This window comes from Salvelinus alpinus, chromosome 26, assembly GCF_045679555.1.
Source record: "Salvelinus alpinus chromosome 26, SLU_Salpinus.1, whole genome shotgun sequence".
Classification (NCBI taxonomy): Eukaryota; Metazoa; Chordata; class Actinopteri; order Salmoniformes; family Salmonidae; genus Salvelinus; species Salvelinus alpinus.
In genome coordinates, this window is record NC_092111.1 from 32,373,161 (window position 1) to 32,396,163 (window position 23,003).

Sequence of the window (23,003 nt, forward strand, 5' to 3'; positions counted from 1 at the left end):
ATATTACCCATTTTATACAAAGAAATGTATATTCTAGCTATTTACCATTCTCAGCCCTCCTTTGTGATTGACATTCAGCAAGACACCAGCAGAGGGAGTTACCTTAGAATACATGTTTTAATTTATTGTGTTGATGGTGCTCATAAAATGTATCATACCTTCAGAATGAGCAGAGAACCCACTCTGAAAATGTAATGTACTTGTAGAGTATATTGTTCCAAGCAATATCTTAAAATGAACACATTCAAAAAGGGTCGTTTTGAGATATTAATATTTTGAATGTTGAATAAATGAATGTGAACATTTGTATTTATACCAAAAATATTTTCCCCTCCCGCTGCCGTGTCAGACATACACGGTCAGTGACATCCATCCAAGCTTAATGGACCCTTATGAAGTAAAAACAGCCTCATGATGGCACTCTTCAACTGTCAAAAAGCCATTAGTACAAGAGATGTCATTTCACACCTAAACGCCATCACAACCTGCATACCTAATGATCCAAAGCAGATGTTTCAACTGAAGGTTTCACTTAACCCTTTACAGCCTGGCACCTACTACCATACCCCGTGCAAAGGCACTTACATTTGTCTTTCCCATTCACCCTCTGAATGGCACACAGACAATCCATGTCTCAATTGTCTCAAGGCTTAAAAATCCTTCTTTAACCTGTCTCCTCCCCTTCATCTACACTGATTGAAGTGGATTTAACAAGTGACATCAATAAGGCATCATAGCTTTCACCTGGAGTCACCTGGTCAGTCTGTCATGGAAAGAGCAGGTGTCCTTAATGTTTCGTGTACTCAGTGTATAATATAATAACATTATAGCATAGCTAGGCTATATATAGCATACAAAGTAGCTTATACAATAGAGAGAATCTAGGATTTCAATGTTCCTTCTATGAGACAAAACGGCAGCCTATTCCCTTTTTATTGGACTACTTTTAGCTATGGCTCATATATAGTGGACTATTGTCCAGACTAAGGAAATAGGAAATAGGATGGATAAAAGAGACAGAGGAGAAGGAGATTAGAAACAAGCTGTGGTGACATTTCTTTAGGGACACGACACACAAGATCAGTGTGAGTCAACCTACAGTCACACAAGCATGCTGTTACCCCCCAACGGGTCACAATGCCCGCGATCAATGGGCCAATCACAGCTGGGTAGAGGCGGGTTCAACAAAGTTGACTCGGTTGGAAACCCCTAGCAGCCCCAAAATGGCCACTGCCACCTCATGTGGAGACTAGAGAGGAGTGCAGCTGCTACCAGGACTGGGGTACACTCCGTGTCAACTCAATCAGTTCAGGATGTGACGTGCAATTCAAGTTCACATAGAAAACTAACAGGTGATTTTTTTATTCATGAAACACATTTTCAATTCGGAATTTAACTGGAATCAACCCCAACTGACTGCTAACCTAACTATGTGGGCTATCCATCCATTTGAAGGGCTCTGGTCAAAAGTACATGGGAATAGGGTGCCAATTGGAATGTGACCAGTCTCTTGTCAGTGCTCATACATATCCACATACTAACTAAACCATTAATCTGTGGTGCACGGCCTGAGAGGTCTAAATCCCCGTGGGCCTGATCAAATATGTCTCCTGTCCGACAGTGAATAGCTTAGACACGTCTCAAAGAGCTCCTATGAAGGATCAGAGATGAGCAGGAGCCTGGGATGGATACCCTCCGACTCTTCACCCTCTCTGTTTTCTCTCTCCTCTTACTCTACTTTCCTCTCCCTCCTCTCCTTGGCTGTGGCTTTGATCCAAACACTCAGGAAGTGATTTCTTTATCGAGGGGAATACAGGCTCACTCTCACATCTGCCAGTCACGACAGACAATTGGCCCTGATAAGATTTATATAGATTGAGATAGCGGCTGGTACTGAACAGACATTTTACTTATAGAGCGAACGCAGTCGGTTGTAGGATATATTCCGTTGCCATGGTAACGCCGATAAATTCCACATTACCTCCTTTGTTATGACTGATTGACAGTAGATATCAATCAGCGAATATAAATCACCATACTATGATAATGTGTGCAGTCAGTGTTCTGAAAGAAACTGCAAACCTAAATAAGCCTACATTTATCTGCGTGAGATGAGTCATAGGGAAATTACAGAATGTGAAATATAATTACAAGAAAATTTTAAACACAGGCTGAGTCTGGGTGAAACTTAAAACATACAATGGAAAGAAAGGAGGAAGAGAGGAAGGAAAAAATACAGAACGCATACCTTGACGTATGACGGCTGTTTTTCCAGGATAAGATGGAAACCTACAGAGGACAAGAAAAAGAAACCCAGTCAGATGCTTGTAAACGCCATCCCAAGTGAGAAACACACTTATCGTACTATGGTAGGCCATGGAGAAAGAATAGCTGGCTTTGATGCCTGTAACTATAATATCAGTCTTTAAAGAGCGACTGCCTCTAAAGTGCAACTAATCCCTTTGAAAACAGCATATATGAGTCTGAAACATTTATTCTAGCGTCTGAAATTGACTACAAAGTGTAAATAGGATCATTTTGGTCACAAAGTCAGTCTTATCTAAAGCGGAGTTTGGAACCTCAGTGCGCCACAAGTAAATGAAGGTTGGGTTTGAATTATAATTACGTCAACAAATCATGCCCCATTTTGCCAAGCTCCACATGCAAATCGCCCCTCCGCTGCCCTTCATTGAATGGGGCTCCGTTGTTTTATCACCCCCAACACGTTCAAATGATCCCTATATGGATTGACCATGCCTCCATAGCCAAAGTTCTATGGTATGCATGCCCTACAGAAGGACCCTAGCTAGTATGCGGAATAGGTGCTCGAGTTTGTCGGTCCCCAAGTCTGCACCAGTAACGCCAGCTTGGTGTGCAACGACCGGTGGTGGTGAGTATAATCTGAGATACTGGAATATAATGACCTCTGATGTAACTTAGTTAACGACGTTAGATAATGTTATGCTATGGTCTTGATCGGTCTTGATCACGTGATCGGGTGTTTCTCACAGGCTACAAGTGAAGACAGACACTCCGGGGACGCAACTGCACGCGTCCTTATCCAATTCCGAGGTGCATATTGAAGATATTGGAAGAACTGTCCACATTTACTTTTTGTCAGCCAAAAAGATGAGTAGTCCTAACGAATAGCAAAAGCACTAGCCTATGTCAATCTACTATCCCCCATAGTACAAAAGTGAACCTATTCAATTCTGTGCGAGAAATAAATATTCCAAACGTAGTCTGGGACAGTTGTGGGATGCGATAGATCCCAAATTAACGCAATGAGGTTGATGCAACAGACCAGAAGGTTTAGCTTAAAATGTTGATAACCTATTAGGCTATTTCTTCACATTAATCGCGTAGCAATGCACACATGGTAGTAGGCTATAAGTGTGAATGCTCCATTAGTGGAAAACACCATTATGAAATCTGCAAATGTGATATTGCATGTAATGCTTTTATTGTGAAAATTATCTTCTACACCCATTTTAAATACGATTAATGTGATTAATTTTAAGAAGTTATTTGTCCACTTGAGTTGTGACACAAACCTTACCAAAACATATAGGCCTTTGGGCTAGGCTACATGAGGTGTAGGCCATTCTTGAACATGGGGTGAGACATTGTTACTAATTTGTAAATAAAGCCAGTTTGTAAGTTTTTTGGTTTCTCTCCCTCTAAAAACAGAAATAAATAATTCTAAATAACAATCATCTCATGGGTCTTCCAGTCACGGGCATTGAACCAACATCTGTAGCAACACAGTTTGCACTGCTATGCAGAGTCTTAGACCGTTGCGCCACTGTACGATGTGACTGGTCAGGAGTGGACTACAGTACTACAGTAAGACCAAAATAAAATAATAAATAATAATAAAATAATAATAAATAAATAAAATAATAAAAACCTTAGTGTAACAACAGTTTTAGTAAGTAATACTGAAGTTGTGCACAATTATCAGTTTCTATTTAGGTTTATGTCACCCATTCATTGTCAGTTAGAGACACAGTAGGACCCAAAAGCATAATAAGTCCTCTAACTCCCCCTTGCGCTGGTCTGGACGCAGGGTACCGTACTAAACCACAAATACCTCTAAGTCCAGCAGCAGAATCGCAAAACTTTTAGTGGAGCAACCACTGCATGTGGAGCAGTAGCAGCAGTGTATGTGGGGCAGTAGCAGCAGTGTATGTGGAGCAGTAGCAGCAGTGTATGTGGAGCAGTAGCAGCAGTGTATGTGGAGCAGTAGCAGCAGTGTATGTGGAGCAGTAGCAGCAGTGTATGTGGAGCAGTAGCAGCAGTGTATGTGGGGCAGTAGCAGCAGTGTATGTGGGGCAGTAGCAGCAGTGTATGTGGAGCAGTAGCAGCAGTGTATGTGGAGCAGTAGCAGCAGTGTATGTGGAGCAGTAGCAGCAGTGTATGTGGAGCAGTAGCAGCAGTGTATGTGGGGCAGTAGCAGCAGTGTATGTGGAGCAGTAGCAGCAGTGTATGTGGAGCAGTAGCAGCAGTGTATGTGGAGCAGTAGCAGCAGTGTATGTGGAGCAGTAGCAGCAGTGTATGTGGAGCAGTAGCAGCAGTGTATGTGGAGCAGTAGCAGCAGTGTATGTGGAGCAGTAGCAGCAGTGTATGTGGAGCAGTAGCAGCAGTGTATGTGGAGCAGTAGCAGCAGTGTATGTGGTGAGTTTGAAAGTGTGACTGTGTGTGTGGCATCAGTACGCACGTGTGCGCATGTGTGTGTATGGGCGTATATAGTGTGTGCGTGTGAATGTGTGTTGTGTAAGTATGTGTGAGTACTGGTATCGTCCCAGCCCTCGAACACACACACACACACACACAAATACACACACACACACACAAATATATACAGATACAAACACACACACAGCTAGGAACATGAGGTTCCAGAGCCAGTTGGATGCCCAGTACACAGCTCCACACTGAGGGGGCGTTGAGACGTTGTTGTATGGACGGAGGACGGGGTGGGGTGTTGACTAGGTTGAGTAACTAAAGCTCTGAACAGATGGTAGACTCTGTTCAACTGCTGTGCTCATTCACTCGTTTGATCAACTATGTGTATGAGCGTGTGCGTGAAAGACATAGTGACTGAATTAAGGAATGTGAGATGGAGAGAGTGAGAGAGGGCCTCTGAAAATCAACAACCATATTTATTTTAATCAAATTTAAAAAATACTATTACCTCTAAGGGGGTTATAGATTACCTCTAAGGGGGTTATAGATTACCTCTAAGGGGGTTATAGATTACCTCTAAGATTACCTCTAAGGGGGTTATAGATTACCTCTAAAGGGGTTATAGATTACCTCTAAGGGGTAACAGAGAGCAAAAACAGTTTCTGATTATGATGATTCAGTTTGTGTGTAAGATGTACGTTATCTGTGCTCCTCAGCAGTTCAGTGAGAGTGGTAACTTCACTCACAGCACAAAACCAATCCCATCCCACTGGGGATCCAGAAAGAATGCTCATCCCTGGTACAGAGACAATTCTCCTCCTCACTCAAACACAATAAATCTATCTGTCTACAAAAAAAACATCCAAACCAGGAAAAAGCAGATGTGTGGAAAAGACCCAACCACCTGCAGCCGCCCACATGACCAGAGATTAGCCCTCCAATCACCTGTGATCTGACAGAGCCAAACAGCAAGGTATAATTCACATGTAATTGACTGGTATGCAGAGTAGAGTTAATAGCCCAATTATCCGGCCACACGCCTCATACATTTTAGCTGAGAGCCAAAAGATAGAGCTGTCAATCAGCCAAAACTGCTCAGTAGCAGTCGGAAATGGAACCATATTCTCTATAGAGTGCACTACTTTTGACCAGAGCTCTATGGGATAGGGCATAAAACAGTAGTGTGGTGTTTGGACACTGCCTAGTGTCAGCGTTTTTGGACACTGCCTAGTGTCAGCGTTTTTGGACACTGCCTAGTGTCAGCGTTTTTGGACACTGCCTAGTGTCAGCGTTTTTGGACACTGCCTAGTGTCAGTGTTTTTGGACACTGCCTAGTGTCAGCGTTTTTGGACACTGCCTAGTGTCAGCGTTTTTGGACACTGCCTAGTGTCAGCGTTTTTGGACACTGCCTAGTGTAAGTGTTCTTCACCAGCTGCAGTTAGGGGTTTAAAAAGCTAACCGGCAATCATATCAAATTCAAAATCAACCAATCCTCGAGCTGGAGAGAAACAGTGGGCGATAAGTTGGCCTATACCAGTGCAGCTTCCTAATATTTATCTCAATCATATACACTGACTGAGAAGTTTCTATGTCAACTAATTGAGGTGTAAAGGAACATTTTGTGTAGAGCCGTGGTGGTGTAGTGGTAACACTCATCGCTACGTGTCACTTAGCCTAAACAACGTCCTGCCGGTAGGTGTCACTTAGCCTAAACAACGTCCTGCCGGTAGGTGTCACTTAGCCTAAACAACGTCCTGCCGGTAGGTGTCACTTAGCCTAAACAACGTCCTGCCGGTAGGTGTCACTTAGCCTAAACAACGTCCTGCCGGTAGGTGTCACTTAGCCTAAACAACGTCCTGCCGGTAGGTGTCACTTAGCCTAAACAACGTCCTGCCGGTAGGTGTCACTTAGCCTAAACAACGTCCTGCCGGTAGGTGTCACTTGTCCTATACAACGTCCTGCCGGTAGGTGTCACTTGTCCTATACAACGTCCTGCCGGTAGGTGTCACTTGTCCTATACAACTACCTGTCGGTACGTGTCACTTGTCCTATACAACTACCTGTCGGTACGTGTCACTTAGCCTAAACAACGTCCTGCCGGTACGTGTCACTTAGCCTAAACAACGTCCTGCCGGTAGGTGTCACTTAGCCTAAACAACGTCCTGCCGGTAGGTGTCACTTGTCCTATACAACGTCCTGCCGGTAGGTGTCACTTGTCCTATACAACGTCCTGCCGGTAGGTGTCACTTGTCCTATACAACTACCTGTCGGTACGTGTCACTTAGCCTAAACAACGTCCTGCCGGTAGGTGTCACTTAGCCTAAACAACGTCCTGCCGGTAGGTGTCACTTGTCCTATACAACGTCCTGCCGGTAGGTGTCACTTAGCCTAAACAACGTCCTGCCGGTAGGTGTCACTTAGCCTAAACAACGTCCTGCCGGTAGGTGTCACTTAGCCTAAACAACGTCCTGCCGGTAGGTGTCACTTAGCCTAAACAACGTCCTGCCGGTAGGTGTCACTTAGCCTAAACAACGTCCTGCCGGTAGGTGTCACTTAGCCTAAACAACGTCCTGTCGGTAGGTGTCACTTAGCCTAAACAACGTCCTGCCGGTAGGTGTCACTTGTCCTATACAACGTCCTGCCGGTAGGTGTCACTTGTCCTATACAACGTCCTGCCGGTAGGTGTCACTTGTCCTATACAACGTCCTGCCGGTAGGTGTCACTTGTCCTATACAACTACCTGTCGGTACGTGTCACTTGTCCTATACAACTACCTGTCGGTACGTGTCACTTAGCCTAAACAACGTCCTGCCGGTAGGTGTCACTTAGCCTAAACAACGTCCTGCCGGTAGGTGTCACTTGTCCTATACAACGTCCTGCCGGTAGGTGTCACTTGTCCTATACAACGTCCTGCCGGTAGGTGTCACTTGTCCTATACAACTACCTGTCGGTACGTGTCACTTAGCCTAAACAACGTCCTGCCGGTAGGTGTCACTTAGCCTAAACAACGTCCTGCCGGTAGGTGTCACTTGTCCTATACAACGTCCTGCCGGTAGGTGTCACTTGTCCTATACAACTACCTGTCGGTACGTGTCACTTGTCCTATACAACTACCTGTCGGTACGTGTCACTTAGCCTAAACAACGTCCTGCCGGTAGGTGTCACTTAGCCTACACAACGTCCTGCCGGTAGGTGTCACTTGTCCTATACAACGTCCTGCCGGTAGGTGTCACTTGTCCTATACAACGTCCTGCCGGTAGGTGTCACTTGTCCTATACAACTACCTGTCGGTACGTATCACTTGTCCTATACAACTACCTGTCGGTACGTGTCACTTAGCCTAAACAACGTCCTGCCGGTAGGTGTCACTTGTCCTATACAACGTCCTGCCGGTAGGTGTCACTTGTCCTATACAACGTCCTGCCGGTAGGTGTCACTTGTCCTATACAACTACCTGTCGGTACGTGTCACTTGTCCTATACAACTACCTGTCGGTACGTGTCACTTAGCCTAAACAACGTCCTGCCGGTAGGTGTCACTTGTCCTATACAACGTCCTGCCGGTAGGTGTCACTTGTCCTATACAACTACCTGTCGGTACGTGTCACTTGTACTATACAACTACCTGTCGGTACGTGTCACTTAGCCTATACAACGTCCTGCCGGTACGTATCACTTAGCCTACAACTACCTGCAGGAGATTGGGGTTCAATCCCCAAGTCCACTGTTTCTCCTACTTGACCGTCTCCCCATTTTAGCTACTTACTGAATTTTTTTATTTTTATCATGGAATAATCCTATTCTTTGAGGGTTTGAGAGGCAACATTGTCAGGTTCATGAGCCTGCCAGAGAGACAGGGAGTGAGGAAGAGGACTCTTGGACAGCGGAGGCATCACCTCAGTGGACAGCTACACTAAGCCTACCAGGATGCAACTGTCAGTGTGGAGGCGATGGCAGGAAGAAGTAACTAATTAGAAATAAATTAAACATGGTCTCCCTTCTCGTTAATGAGGGTAAACACACAGCAATCTGATGATTACTGTTCTGCTGCCAGTGTGTGTGTGTTGCTGAAAAAAAAAAAAAAAAAATACTTGAAAAATCTTCATATGGAAATTAACTTGAGATTGTCCCACTTCAGTTTGGGAGATAGGCCTACACACAACAACTCTAAAGTTGCAGCAGTACTGTGTCACCAGTACAATCAAATCAAAAGCAGCCATACACAAAATCTAATCAAATCACGATCAGGCCTCTAACGAGCAAGAAAATTATTTGCCATAATAGTTCACACTGAGCTTAAGTTCTATCATTTCTCTCATGACCTAAACGGCCCAACATCAGCCCCAAGTAGTGATTTCATACAATACAGCCAGACTACTTTACCAGTATTCCACCAAATTAGATTTGTATAGGTCGTTAAGGGGAGACAGACAGTGGTGATGTACATCAAGCAGCTAAGTAAATATGGTGGCTATTTAAAGACTGTCTTCGTCCCAAATAACATCCTATCCCCTATACAGTGGATAGTATAATAACACCACATTCCCCAAAAGTAGTGCACTGTGTAGGGAATAGGGTGTAATTTGGGAAGTAGACAAAACTGGAGCCCAGGAGGAGCCCTGGTCAATAACACTTACTGTCCTGAGGCTCAAAGCACACTGCTGGCTGGCCCCTCTTCCTCAATCCATACTGCCGGCCACTTCCTCCTCTTTATAGTCCTGGATCAATCTATCCTGATGGTCTTGGATCAATCCATCCTGATGGTCTTGGATCAATCCATCCTGATGGTCCTGGATCGATCCATCCTGATGGTCCTGGATCGATCCATCCTGATGGTCCTGGATCGATCCATCCTGATGGTCCTGGATCAATCCATCCTGATGGTCCTGGATCAATCCATCCTGATGGTCCTGGATCAATCCATCCTGATGGTCCTGGATCAATCCATTCTGATGGTCCTGGATCAATCCATCCTGATGGTCCTGGATCAATCCATCCTGATGGTCCTGGATCAATCCATCCTGATGGTCCTGGATCAATCCATTCTAATGGTCCTAGATCAATCCATCCTGATGGTCCTCGATCAATCCATAATCACTTTGGGATCAGATGTTTGTCTATTGTGTATTGTGAGGACCTGGCCATCTACCTTCAGGCTGCGCTCAAACCCAACACCCCAACCCGAGCACTCCATTCTGCCTACCTCTGGTCTCTTTGCAACTCCCGCTCAGCCCAGTCCAAGCTCTTCTCTCTCCTGGCACCCCAATGGCGGAACCAGCTTCACCCTGAAGCTAGAAGAGCAGAGTCCCTGCCCATCTTCCAAAAGCATTTTAAATAATCCCCCTCCTCACCTTGACCCCCCCCCCCCCCCCAAATAAAATAAAATAATAATCTCATGAGCCAACACTTGCACTTGACAGTCCTCCTCCCCCCACCCCCCTTTCAAGCTCTGACTTAGCTACTTCAATGAGGAAAAGTTAGAGATGCATGCACACACACACACACACACACACACACACACACGTCTATGCACACAACATATCATAAATCAGTTTATCACTTGAACGAAACCCGGCACTCGGGTAGTCAGTTAACAAGCTGTATATAGGCCTAGCTATGTGCTATGTATAAAAGAGTCCACCATATATACATTCCATATTATGAAAAGCAGTGAGATCCCAACAGTAATGGTAACTGTCATGTTACTATAATACATTAGATTGTCAAACAAGATCCACAATAATACTAAGAGAGAGAATAGCAATCTACAGGAATACAAGTACTAAGAATACTAGAAATAATACTAAGAGTACTAGGAATAATAGGAGGAATACTAGGAATTTACTGAAATACTAGGAATACTAGGAAGAATACTAGGAATTTACTGAAATACTAGGAATACTAGGAGGAATACTAGGAATCTACAGGAATAGTAGGAATACTAGGAGGAATATGATGAGGAATACTATGAGGAGCACTAGAAATATTAAGAGAAATACTAAGAATCTACAGGAATACTAGGAATACTAGGAAGCTACAGGAATACTAGAAGGAATACTAGGAGCCTACAAGAATACAAGGCATCTACAGGAATACTAAGAGGAATACTAGGAATCTACAGGAATACTAAGAGGAATACTAGGAATCTACAGGAATGCAAGGTCCTACTAGGAATCAACAGGAACACGAGAAGGAATACTACGGGAACGAGGAATACTAGGAGGAATACTAGGAATCTCCAGGAAAAGTAGGGAGACTAGGAGTACAATAATTCCTAAGAGGAATACTAGGAGCAATACTAGGAATCGACAGAAATACTAGGTCCTACTAGTAATCTAAAGGAATACTAGGAGAAAGAGGAATACTAGGAATCTACAGGAATACTAGGAATACTAGGAGTACTAGAAATACTAAGAGGAATACTCGGAAGAATACTGAGAATCTACAGGAATACTAGGAATCTACAAGAATACTAGGAGGAATACAAGGAACCTATAGGAATACTAGGAAACTACAGGAATACTAGGTCCTACTAGGCATCAACAGGAATACTAGGAGGAATACTAGGCATCAACAGGAATACTAGGAGGAATACCAGGAATCTACAGGAATACTAGGTCTCTACAGGAATACTAGGCCTCTACAGGAATACTAGGTCTCTACAGGAATACTAGGTCTCTACAGGAATACTAAGTCCTACTAGGAAACAACAACTACTAGGAGGAATACTAGGACACCTAGGAGGAATACTAGGACAACTAGGAGGAATACTAGGAGGAATACTAGGACACCTAGGAGGAATACTAGGACTACTAGGAGGAATACTGGGACTACTAGGAGGAATACTAGGACAGGAATACTAGGAGGAATACTAGGACACCTAGGAGGAATACTAGGACTACTAGGAGGAAGACTAGGACAACTAGGAGGAATAGGAGGACAACTAGGAGGAATAGGAGGACAACTAGGAGGAATAGGAGGACTACTAGGAGGAATAGGAGGACTACTAGGAGGAATACTAGGACTACTAGGAGAAATACTATGAGGAATACTAGGACTACTAGGATAAATACTACGAGGAATACTAGGACTACTAGGAATCTTAAGGAATACTAGGACTACTAGGAATCTTAAGGAATACTAGGACTACTAGGAGAAATACTACGAGGAAAACTAGGACTACTAGGAATCTTAAGGAATACTAGGACTACTAGGAATCTTAAGGAATACTAGGACTACTAGGAATCTTAAGGAATACTAGGACTACTAGGAATCTTAAGGAATACTAGGACTATTAGGATAAATACTACGAGGAAAACTAGGACTACTAGGAATCTTAAGGAATACTAGGACTACTAGGAATCTTAAGGAATACTAGGACTACTAGGAATCTTAAGGAATACTAAGACTACTAGGAATCTTAAGGAATACTAGGACTACTAGGATAAATACTACGAGGAAAACTAGGACTACTAGGAATCTTAAGGAATACTAGGACTACTAGGAATCTTAAGGAATACTAGGACTACTAGGAATCTTAAGGAATACTAGGACTACTAGGAATCTTAAGGAATACTAGGACTACTAGGAATCTTAAGGAATACTAGGACTTAGAAACAGATTTTCTTCCTTTACAGTCAGAGCATGACAATGTGGATGACAATCATACAGCAGACAAATAATTAACTAAGAGATTAGCCATGGCCAACGATGTGTCAAAGCTGCCAATGTCACTGCGGGAGAATAGGGCCTCAACACCACCCCGACCTCCCTATACAACAGCAGTCATTCTCTACAACAACAGCTACTGCCAAACAGACTGGTGATGTGTGTGTGTGCGTGCGTGCGAATAAATACAGTAGGCAGTCTACACCATCTCTCCGAAGTCCACGTGCCCCGTGGGAGGAACACATCAATTCAAAGGAAACACATTTAAGGGAGAAGTTCAATGGAGAGGGTATCAATGTGTCTAGCTACTCCTGGGCAAGGGAAATGTAGAATTTTACATCAACGCAGGATATAAGCCATCTGCTTCAGGTAGTTATCAGTCAAGGAGCTAGTTCAGATCATTCAGGTAGTTTTCAGTCAGGGAGATAGGTCAGATCCTTCAGGTAGTTTTTAGTCAGGGAGATATTTCAGATCCTTCAGGTAGTTTTCAGTCAGGGAGATAGTTCAGATCCTTCAGGTAGTTATCAGTCAGGGAGATAGTTCAGATCCTTCAGGTAGTTTTCAGTCAGGGAGATAGTTCAGATCATTCAGGTAGTTTTCAGTCAGGGGGATAGTTCAGATCCTTCAGGTAGTTTTCAGTCAGGGAGATAGTTCAGATCCTATAGGGAATGTCATTAAGTATGTACACAGTGTGGCACAGTGTAAGTTTATCCAAAGCTACGAATATGTGATTGAGAGAGGAAACCATCCTTCTCCCTATACTTGTCTTGCGTAGGTCTGAAAGGATCTGATAGGTGTGTAAGAGAAGACTGGGGGTCGGCCTGACGAACCAAACTACTCAGTAATCTCCTCCATATAGCCTAACTCTCACATGCACACACACATTGAATCAAAACAAATATATATATTAAAAAAATGTGATTACTGATCAATTAAAATAAAATCAGCAAATAACATGTTTTGTCACATGCGCCGAATACAACAGGTGTAGACCTTACCGTGAAATGCTTACTTACTAACCAACACAGCAGTTCAAGAAATAGAGTTAAAAAAATATTTACTAAATAAATTTAAGTTAAAAATGTAATTAAAAGTAACACAATAAAATAACGAGTCTATTTACAGGGGGTACTGGTACTGAGTCAATGTGCGGGGGTACATGTAAGGTAGGGGTAAAGTGACTATGCATAGTGGTGTGGTTTCATATAAGCCCTTGGGCTTCCAACCACACCAATACACTCTTTTTAATTTTTTTTATTTTTTTAAACATGTATTGTTGTCTATCACTAATAAATAAATAAAATAAGCACATCAGTGAAAATTTCACCCAACCAATCAGAGGACAAGACAGAGCTATTATCGTACATTATCATACCAACAGGAAGTGTCTAGAGGTAGTTTGCTAGCTAGGGGATGACTTGTAATTCAGCAAATGATGAGCTACTTCCTAGGGGTGACGAGGTCGATCTGGGGCTGGGTTAGCCTGGATAGGGCAGAAGACTTTATAAGGCCCATGGTCATCCTGTCCTGGAATTGACCCCTAGGGGCCTAAGGCTGGCAGCCAGCTGTCTGCTCTGTTAAAGAGCTCTGTCAGAGTGTTCTGTAGACAGGGGCCTCACTGGGGGCAAGGGGTCTCTTAGTTCTCATCCCGTTACCACCATTAATATTGGCTTTGGCCCTGCCTCACTCGCTGAATAGACAGCTCTGCTGCTCACCTCTTCAGCTTACCTCTTCAGACACCATGGAGGGAGTGAGAGAGGGAAGAAAAGGATGTAGGAAGGACACTTGGAGAGGGAGAAGGAAGAAAAGGAGGGCAGTTGAAAAAAAAGAGGGCACAGAGAGGCAGGGAAGGAAGGAGGAGTGGAGGAGTGAGGGATTTCTAAAATACTGTCATTTCGAAAATGATTCTAAAAATAGTGCCTGTGCTGGCTAGCTCTCTGTCCTCCAGGCCTGGATGACCTTCAGAGAACCTCTGCTATAATGATGATGCCCTTTTATCAACACTGAACAAAAATATGCTCCCATGTTTCAAGAGATTAAATAAAAGATCCCAGAAATCTCAAAAATATTGTGCAGAAATGTGTTTACATCCTTGTTCGTGAAGCATTTCTCCTTTGTCAAGATAATCCATCCACCTGACGGGTGTAGCATATCAAGAAATGTATTAAACAGCATGATCATTACACAGGTGCACCTTGTGCTGGGGACAATGAAAGGCCACTCTAAAATGTGCAATTTTGTCACACAACACAATGCTACATATGTCTCAAGTTTTGAGGGAGCGTGCAATTGGCATGCTGACTGCAGGAATGTCCACCAATGACCTATTCAGGTGTTACATAGAAACATACTGCATGTAACTATTGAATTGCTTGTTTTGAACACGGACGATGTTGTGTTTGCCTTCAAAGTGCACTGATACAGTAAAATGGCATAGCTATTATCACCATAATCCAAGTATGTGAGTGACTGTCCCTATGCTGCTCATCTCATCTCCTGCACTCACCGCTGCTTGTTGTCTCTTCAGCTTGTTTCTGTACTCCAGCTCCTGCAGGTTCAGCTCAGTTAAAAGCATTGTTACAATACAAGAATACAAAGCTCATACCAAGAACTTCTTAGAAGAGAAAGACATTTTGTGGAGCGCAGCTTTGGTGTGTGGAGTGAACCACCTGCCAGAAAACAAATCAAAGTTGTTTTATTGTGGAAACCGAACTGAAATCCAAATACCAGCAGCTCAGAGCAGTGCGGGATTTCGTTTGATTTGATTATTTTAGTGGCTAATCCTAATTATTTTAGTTTCTTCAGCTTCGGCTCTCTAGTTCGCTTAAGTAGCATTTATTCAAAGAGCTTCCACTGTCTTCTGTCAACTAACTTATTCGTTTAAAAAGTAGAGGGAAAAAGTCACAGAATTGTATTCCACACATGCTTAGATGCATAATAAATGTAATTAAAATCAGGGATCACTACTTTATCGGTAAACAAGCAAGGGGAACAACAGCAGCGAAGAAGCCCCGAGGATGATGGGTAATTGCTTTCCCCTTGGCTGAAAGTCTCATTTTCTAATCTGAAAGGTTGTTGTTGTTGCGACACTCGGCTAAATCTAATGAGATTTCACACCCTTCCTCCGCGAGTGGATAATCCATCAATCTGGAAGTCATCGGCATGTGAGCAGAAGACGCCAGAGTGACGCTAGAGTAGATACAGCTCCGTCAAGGGGGGAGAGGAGTCCCCAATAACGAGTTTGGGAACAAGGGAGAGGGAGGTGTAGGCGGGGAGGCCCAAGTCGCTGTAACTAGTTAGTGTAAACCCCGCCGAGGCCCCAAATTGTGGAACTAGTCAGTGTAGTCCCCAAGTCGTGGAAATAGTCAGTGTAGACCCCGCTGAGGCCCCAAGTCGTTTAACTAGTCAGTGTAGACCCAGCTGAGGCCCCAAATTGTGTAACTAGTCAGTGTGGACATCGCTGAGGCAACAAGTCGTGGAACTAGTCAGTGTAGTCCCTGCTGAGGCCCCAAGTCGTGGAAATAGTCAGTGTAGACCCCACTGAGGCCCCAAGTCATGTAACTAGTCAGTGTAAACCCCGCTGAGGCCCCAAATTGTGGAACTAGTCAGTGTAGTCCCCGCTGAGGCCCCAAGTCGTGGAAATAGTCAGTGTAGACCCCACTGAGGCCCCAAGTCGTGTAACTAGTCAATATAGACCCAGCTGAGGCCCCAAGTTGTGTAACTAGTCAGTGTGGACATCGCTGAGGCAACAAGTCGTGGAACTAGTCAGTGTAGACCCCGCTGAGGGCCCAAGTCATGTAACTAGTCAGTGTAGACCCCGCTGAGACCCCAAGTCATGGAACTAGTCAGTGTATACCCCGCTGAGGCCCCAAGTCGTGTAACTAGTCAGTGTAGACCCCGTTGAGGCCCCAAGTCGTGTAACTAGTCAGTGTAGACCCAGCTGAGGCCCCAAGTTGTGTAACTAGTCAGTGTAGACCCCGTTGAGGCCCCAAGTCGTGTAACTAGCCAGTTTAGACCCCGCTGAGCTACAGGACTGTTTTGCTAGCACAGACTGTAATATATTCTGGGATTCCTCCGATGGCATTGAAGAGTACACCACATCAGTCATTGGCTTCATCAATAAGTGCATCGAGGACGTCATCCCTACAGTGACTGTACGTACATACCCCAACCAGAAGCCATGGAATACAGGCAACAGCCGCACCGAGCTAAAGGGTAAAGCTGCCGCTTTCAAGGAGCGGGACCCTAACCCGGAAGCTTATAAGAAATCCCGCTATGCCCTCCGACGAACCAGCAAACAGGCAAAGCGTCAATACAGGACTAAGATTGAATCGTACTACACCGGCTCCGATGCTCGTCAGATGTGGCAGGGCTTGCAAACTATTACAGACTACAAAGGGAAGCTTTGAGGCAAGTAACACAAATATGCATGAGAGCATCAGCTGTTCCCGACGAATGTGTGATCACGCTCTCCACAGCCGATGTGCGTAAGACCTTTAAACAGGTCAATATTCACAAGGCCGCAGGGCCGCCCCCAGGTGGTAAGGGTAGGTAACAACACATCCGCCACACTGATCCTCAACACGGGGGCCCCTCAGGGGTGCATGCTCAGTCCCCTCCTGTACTCCCTGTTCACTCATGACTGCACGGCCAGGCACGACTCCAACACCATCATTAACTTTGCCGATGACACAACAGTGGTAGGCCTGAGGTCAGGGAGGAGGTCAGAGACCTGGCTGTGTAGTGCCAGGACAACAACCTCTCCCTCAACGTGATCAAGACAAAATAGATGATTGTGGACTACAGAAAAAGGAGGACCGAGCACGCCCCCATTCTCATCGACGGGGCTGTAGTGGAGCAGGTTGAGAGCTTCAAGTTCCTTGGCGACCACATCATCAACAAACTAAAATGGTCCAAGCACACCAAGACAGATGTGAAGAGGGCACAACAAAACCTAGGAAACTGAAAAGAATTGGCATGGGTCCTCAGATCCTCAAAAGGTTCTACAGCTGCACCATCGAGAGCATGCTGACGGGTTGCATTACTGCCTGGTATGGCAACTGCTCGACCTCCGACCGCAAGGCACTACAGAGGGTAGTGCGTACGGCCCAGTACATCACTGGGGTCAAGCTTCCTGCCATCCAGGACCTTTATACCAGGCGGTGTCAGAGGAAGGCCCTAAAAATTGTCAAAGACTCCAGCCACCCTAATCATAGACTGTTCTCTCTGCTACCGCATGTCAAGCGGTACCGGAGCGCCAAGTCTAGGTCCAAGAGGCTCCTAAACAGCTTCTACCCCCAAGCCATAAGACTCCTGAACAGCTAAGCAAATGGCTACCCCAGACTATGTGCATTGCCCCCACCCCCTTTTACACTGCTGCTACTCTCTGTTATTATCTATGCATAGCCACTTTAATAACTCTCCCTACATGTCCATAATTACCTCTACATACTCTAATACGCTATTGTTATTTACTGCTGCTCTTCAATAATTTGTTATTGTCACCTCTTACTTTTTTAGGGATTTTCTTAAAACTACATTGTTGGTTAAGGGCTTATAAGTAAGCATTTCACTGTAAGGTCTACCTATACCTGTTGTATTTGGCGCATGTGACAAATACAATTTGATTTGATTTGAACATGTATTAGATAATAAAAGTGAATAGGTTGTGGCTTTATGCGGGAGTGTGGGAAAAATGACTATTTGTGGAAGGTAATTCACATCATTTGTCCCAGTGGCAAAAATAGCTATGAATGGGAGAGTGGATAGCAATTCCCTTGTTGCGGTGTCCTTTGGGTCTGTAGTGTACAGTAGGACTAACTAACTCACCTCCAGCTTGTTGTGTCCTTGGGGTCTGTAGTGTACAGTAGGACTAACTATCCCACCTCCAGCTTGTTGTGTCCTTGGGGTCTGTAGTGTACAGTAGGACTAACTATCCCACCTCCAGCTTGTTGTGTCCTTGGGGTCTGTAGTGTACAGTAGGACTAACTAACCCACCTCCAGCTTGTTGTGTCCTTGGGGTCTGTAGTGTACAGTAGGACTAACTAACTCACCTCCAGCTTGTTGTGTCCTTGGGGTCTGTAGTGTACAGTAGGACTAACTATCTCAACTCCAGCTTGTTGTGTCCTTGGGGTCTGTAGTGTACAGTAGGACTAACTATCCCACCTCCAGCTTGTTGTGTCCTTGGGGTCTGTAGTGTACAGTAGGACTAACTATCCCACCTCCAGCTTGTTGTGTCCTTGGGGTCTGTAGTGTACAGTAGGACTAACTATCCCACCTCCAGCTTGTTGTGTCCTTGGGGTCTGTAGTGTACAGTAGGACTAACTATCCCACCTCCAGCTTGTTGTGTCCTTGGGGTCTGTAGTGTACAGTAGGACTAACTATCCCACCTCCAGCTTGTTGTGTCCTTGGGGTCTGTAGTGTACAGTAGGACTAACTATCCCACCTCCAGCTTGTTGTGTCCTTGGGGTCTGTAGTGTACAGTAGGACTAACTATCCCACCTCCAGCTTGTTGTGTCCTTGGGGTCTGTAGTGTACAGTAGGACTAACTAACCCACCTCCAGCTTGTTGTGTCCTTGGGGTCTGTAGTGTACAGTAGGACTAACTAACTCACCTCCAGCTTGTTGTGTCCTTGGGGTCTGTAGTGTACAGTAGGACTAACTATCCCACCTCCAGCTTGTTGTGTCCTTGGGGTCTGTAGTGTACAGTAGTACTAACTATCCCACCTCCAGCTTGTTGTGTCCTTGGGGTCTGTAGTGTACAGTAGGACTAACTATCTCACCTCCAGCTTGTTGTGTCCTTGGGGTCTGTAGTGTACAGTAGGACTAACTATCCCACCTCCAGCTTGTTGTGTCCTTGGGGTCTGTAGTGTACAGTAGGACTAACTATCCCACCTCCAGCTTGTTGTGTCCTTGGGGTCTGTAGTGTACAGTAGTACTAACTATCTCACCTCCAGCTTGTTGTGTCCTTGGGGTCTGTAGTGTACAGTAGGACTAACTATCTCACCTCCAGCTTGTTGTGTCCTTGGGGTCTGTAGTGTACAGTAGGACTAACTATCCCACCTCCAGCTTGTTGTGTCCTTGGGGTCTGTAGTGTACAGTAGGACTAACTATCCCACCTCCAGCTTGTTGTGTCCTTGGGGTCTGTAGTGTACAGTAGGACTAACTATCCCACCTCCAGCTTGTTGTGTCCTTGGGGTCTGTAGTGTACAGTAGGACTAACTATCCCACCTCCAGCTTGTTGTGTCCTTGGGGTCTGTAGTGTACAGTAGGACTAACTATCCCACCTCCAGCTTGTTGTGTCCTTGGGGTCTGTAGTGTACAGTAGGACTAACTATCCCACCTCCAGCTTGTTGTGTCCTTGGGGTCTGTAGTGTACAGTAGGACTAACTATCTCACCTCCAGCTTGTTGTGTCCTTGGGGTCTGTAGTGTACAGTAGGACTAACTATCCCACCTCCAGCTTGTTGTGTCCTTTGGGTCTGTAGTGTACAGTAGGACTAACTATCTCACCTCCAGCTTGTTGTGTCCTTGGGGTCTGTAGTGTACAGTAGGACTAACTATCTCACCTCCAGCTTGTTGTGTCCTTGGGGTCTGTAGTGTACAGTAGGACTAACTATCCCACCTCCAGCTTGTTGTGTCCTTGGGGTCTGTAGTGTACAGTAGGACTAACTATCCCACCTCCAGCTTGTTGTGTCCTTGGGGTCTGTAGTGTACAGTAGGACTAACTATCCCACCTCCAGCTTGTTGTGTCCTTGGGGTCTGTAGTGTACAGTAGGACTAACTATCTCACCTCCAGCTTGTTGTGTCCTTGGGGTCTGTAGTGTACAGTAGGACTAACTATCCCACCTCCAGCTTGTTGTGTCCTTGGGGTCTGTAGTGTACAGTAGGACTAACTATCCCACCTCCAGCTTGTTGTGTCCTTGGGGTCTGTAGTGTACAGTAGGACTAACTATCTCACCTCCAGCTTGTTGTGTCCTTGGGGTCTGTAGTGTACAGTAGGACTAACTATCCCACCTCCAGCTTGTTGTGTCCTTGGGGTCTGTAGTGTACAGTAGGACTAACTATCCCACCTCCAGCTTGTTGTGTCCTTGGGGTCTGTAGTGTACAGTAGGACTAACTATCTCACCTCCAGCTTGTTGTGTCCTTGGGGTCTGTAGTGTACAGTAGGACTAACTATCCCACCTCCAGCTTGTTGTGTCCTTGGGGTCTGTAGTGTACAGTAGGACTAACTATCTCACCTCCAGCTTGTTGTGTCCTTTGGGTCTGTAGTGTACAGTAGGACTAACTATCCCACCTCCAGCTTGTTGTGTCCTTGGGGTCTGTAGTGTACAGTAGGACTAACTATCCCACCTCCAGCTTGTTGTGTCCTTGGGGTCTGTAGTGTACAGTAGGACTAACTATCCCACCTCCAGCTTGTTGTGTCCTTGGGGTCTGTAGTGTACAGTAGGACTAACTATCCCACCTCCAGCTTGTTGTGTCCTTGGGGTCTGTAGTGTACAGTAGGACTAACTATCCCACCTCCAGCTTGTTGTGTCCTTGGGGTCTGTAGTGTACAGTAGGACTAACTATCCCACCTCCAGCTTGTTGTGTCCTTGGGGTCTGTAGTGTACAGTAGGACTAACTATCCCACCTCCAGCTTGTTGTGTCCTTGGGGTCTGTAGTGTACAGTAGGACTAACTATCCCACCTCCAGCTTGTTGTGTCCTTGGGGTCTGTAGTGTACAGTAGGACTAACTATCTCACCTCCAGCTTGTTGTGTCCTTGGGGTCTGTAGTGTACAGTAGGACTAACTATCTCAACTCCAGCTTGTTGTGTCCTTGGGGTCTGTAGTGTACAGTAGGACTAACTATCTCAACTCCAGCTTGTTGTGTCCTTGGGGTCTGTAGTGTACAGTAGGACTAACTATCCCACCTCCAGCTTGTTGTGTCCTTGGGGTCTGTAGTGTACAGTAGGACTAACTATCTCACCTCCAGCTTGTTGTGTCCTTGGGGTCTGTAGTGTACAGTAGGACTAACTATCCCACCTCCAGCTTGTTGTGTCCTTGGGGTCTGTAGTGTACAGTAGGACTAACTATCCCACCTCCAGCTTGTTGTGTCCTTGGGGTCTGTAGTGTACAGTAGGACTAACTATCTCACCTCCAGCTTGTTGTGTCCTTGGGGTCTGTAGTGTACAGTAGGACTAACTATCCCACCTCCAGCTTGTTGTGTCCTTGGGGTCTGTAGTGTACAGTAGGACTAACTATCCCACCTCCAGCTTGTTGTGTCCTTGGGGTCTGTAGTGTACAGTAGGACTAACTATCCCACCTCCAGCTTGTTGTGTCCTTTGGGTCTGTAGTGTACAGTAGGACTAACTATCCCACCTCCAGCTTGTTGTGTCCTTGGGGTCTGTAGTGTACAGTAGGACTAACTATCCCACCTCCAGCTTGTTGTGTCCTTGGGGTCTGTAGTGTACAGTAGGACTAACTATCCCACCTCCAGCTTGTTGTGTCCTTGGGGTCTGTAGTGTACAGTAGGACTAACTATCCCACCTCCAGCTTGTTGTGTCCTTGGGGTCTGTAGTGTACAGTAGGACTAACTATCCCACCTCCAGCTTGTTGTGTCCTTGGGGTCTGTAGTGTACAGTAGGACTAACTATCCCACCTCCAGCTTGTTGTGTCCTTGGGGTCTGTAGTGTACAGTAGGACTAACTATCCCACCTCCAGCTTGTTGTGTCCTTGGGGTCTGTAGTGTACAGTAGGACTAACTATCCCACCTCCAGCTTGTTGTGTCCTTGGGGTCTGTAGTGTACAGTAGGACTAACTATCCCACCTCCAGCTTGTTGTGTCCTTGGGGTCTGTAGTGTACAGTAGGACTAACTATCCCACCTCCAGCTTGTTGTGTCCTTGGGGTCTGTAGTGTACAGTAGGACTAACTATCTCACCTCCAGCTTGTTGTGTCCTTGGGGTCTGTAGTGTACAGTAGGACTAACTATCTCAACTCCAGCTTGTTGTGTCCTTGGGGTCTGTACACAGTACTATGACTCTGTCCCAAAAGGCACCCTATTCCCTACATATGGCACTACTTTTGAACCATAGCCCTATGCACTACATATTGAATAGGGTGCCATTTGGGACACTCTCCTCCAGCTTGTGCTGCAACATGTGAAGGTGCTATAAAGGGAGATTGTGCAGTGGATCCCTTGGCTTGGTGTGCCCTCTGGGTGTGTAGTGAACAGCGGGCATAACTAACTAGCCTAACTATTTGACTCATCTCTAGCTTAGTGTTTCCTCTGGGTCTGTACAAAATGGTTATTTGGGGTTCTATATAGAACCTTTTGGTTATTTGGATGAGATTAAAGAACCCTTCACTAAAAAATATTATATACAGTGCATTCGGAAAGTATTCAGACCCCATGACTTTTTGGAAAGGCAAACACCTGTCTAGATAAGGTCCCACAGTTGACAGTGCATGTCAGAGCAAAACCCAGCCATGATGTCGAAGGAATTGTCTGTAGAGCTCTGAGACAGGATTGTGAGGCACAGATCTGGGGAATGGTACCAAAACATTTCTGCAACATTGAAGGTCCCCAAGAACACAGTGGCCTCCATCATTCTTAAGTGGAAGAAGTTTGGAACCACCAAGACTCTTCCTAGAGCTGGCCACCCGGTCAA

General features: G+C 45.3%; 1 pseudogene; it reads right to left on the bottom strand.

The window, feature by feature from the left end:
- The window catches only part of LOC139555197 (syndetin-like), a 174,722-nt pseudogene that overhangs the window by 138,664 nt on the left and 13,055 nt on the right, over positions 1–23,003 (bottom strand).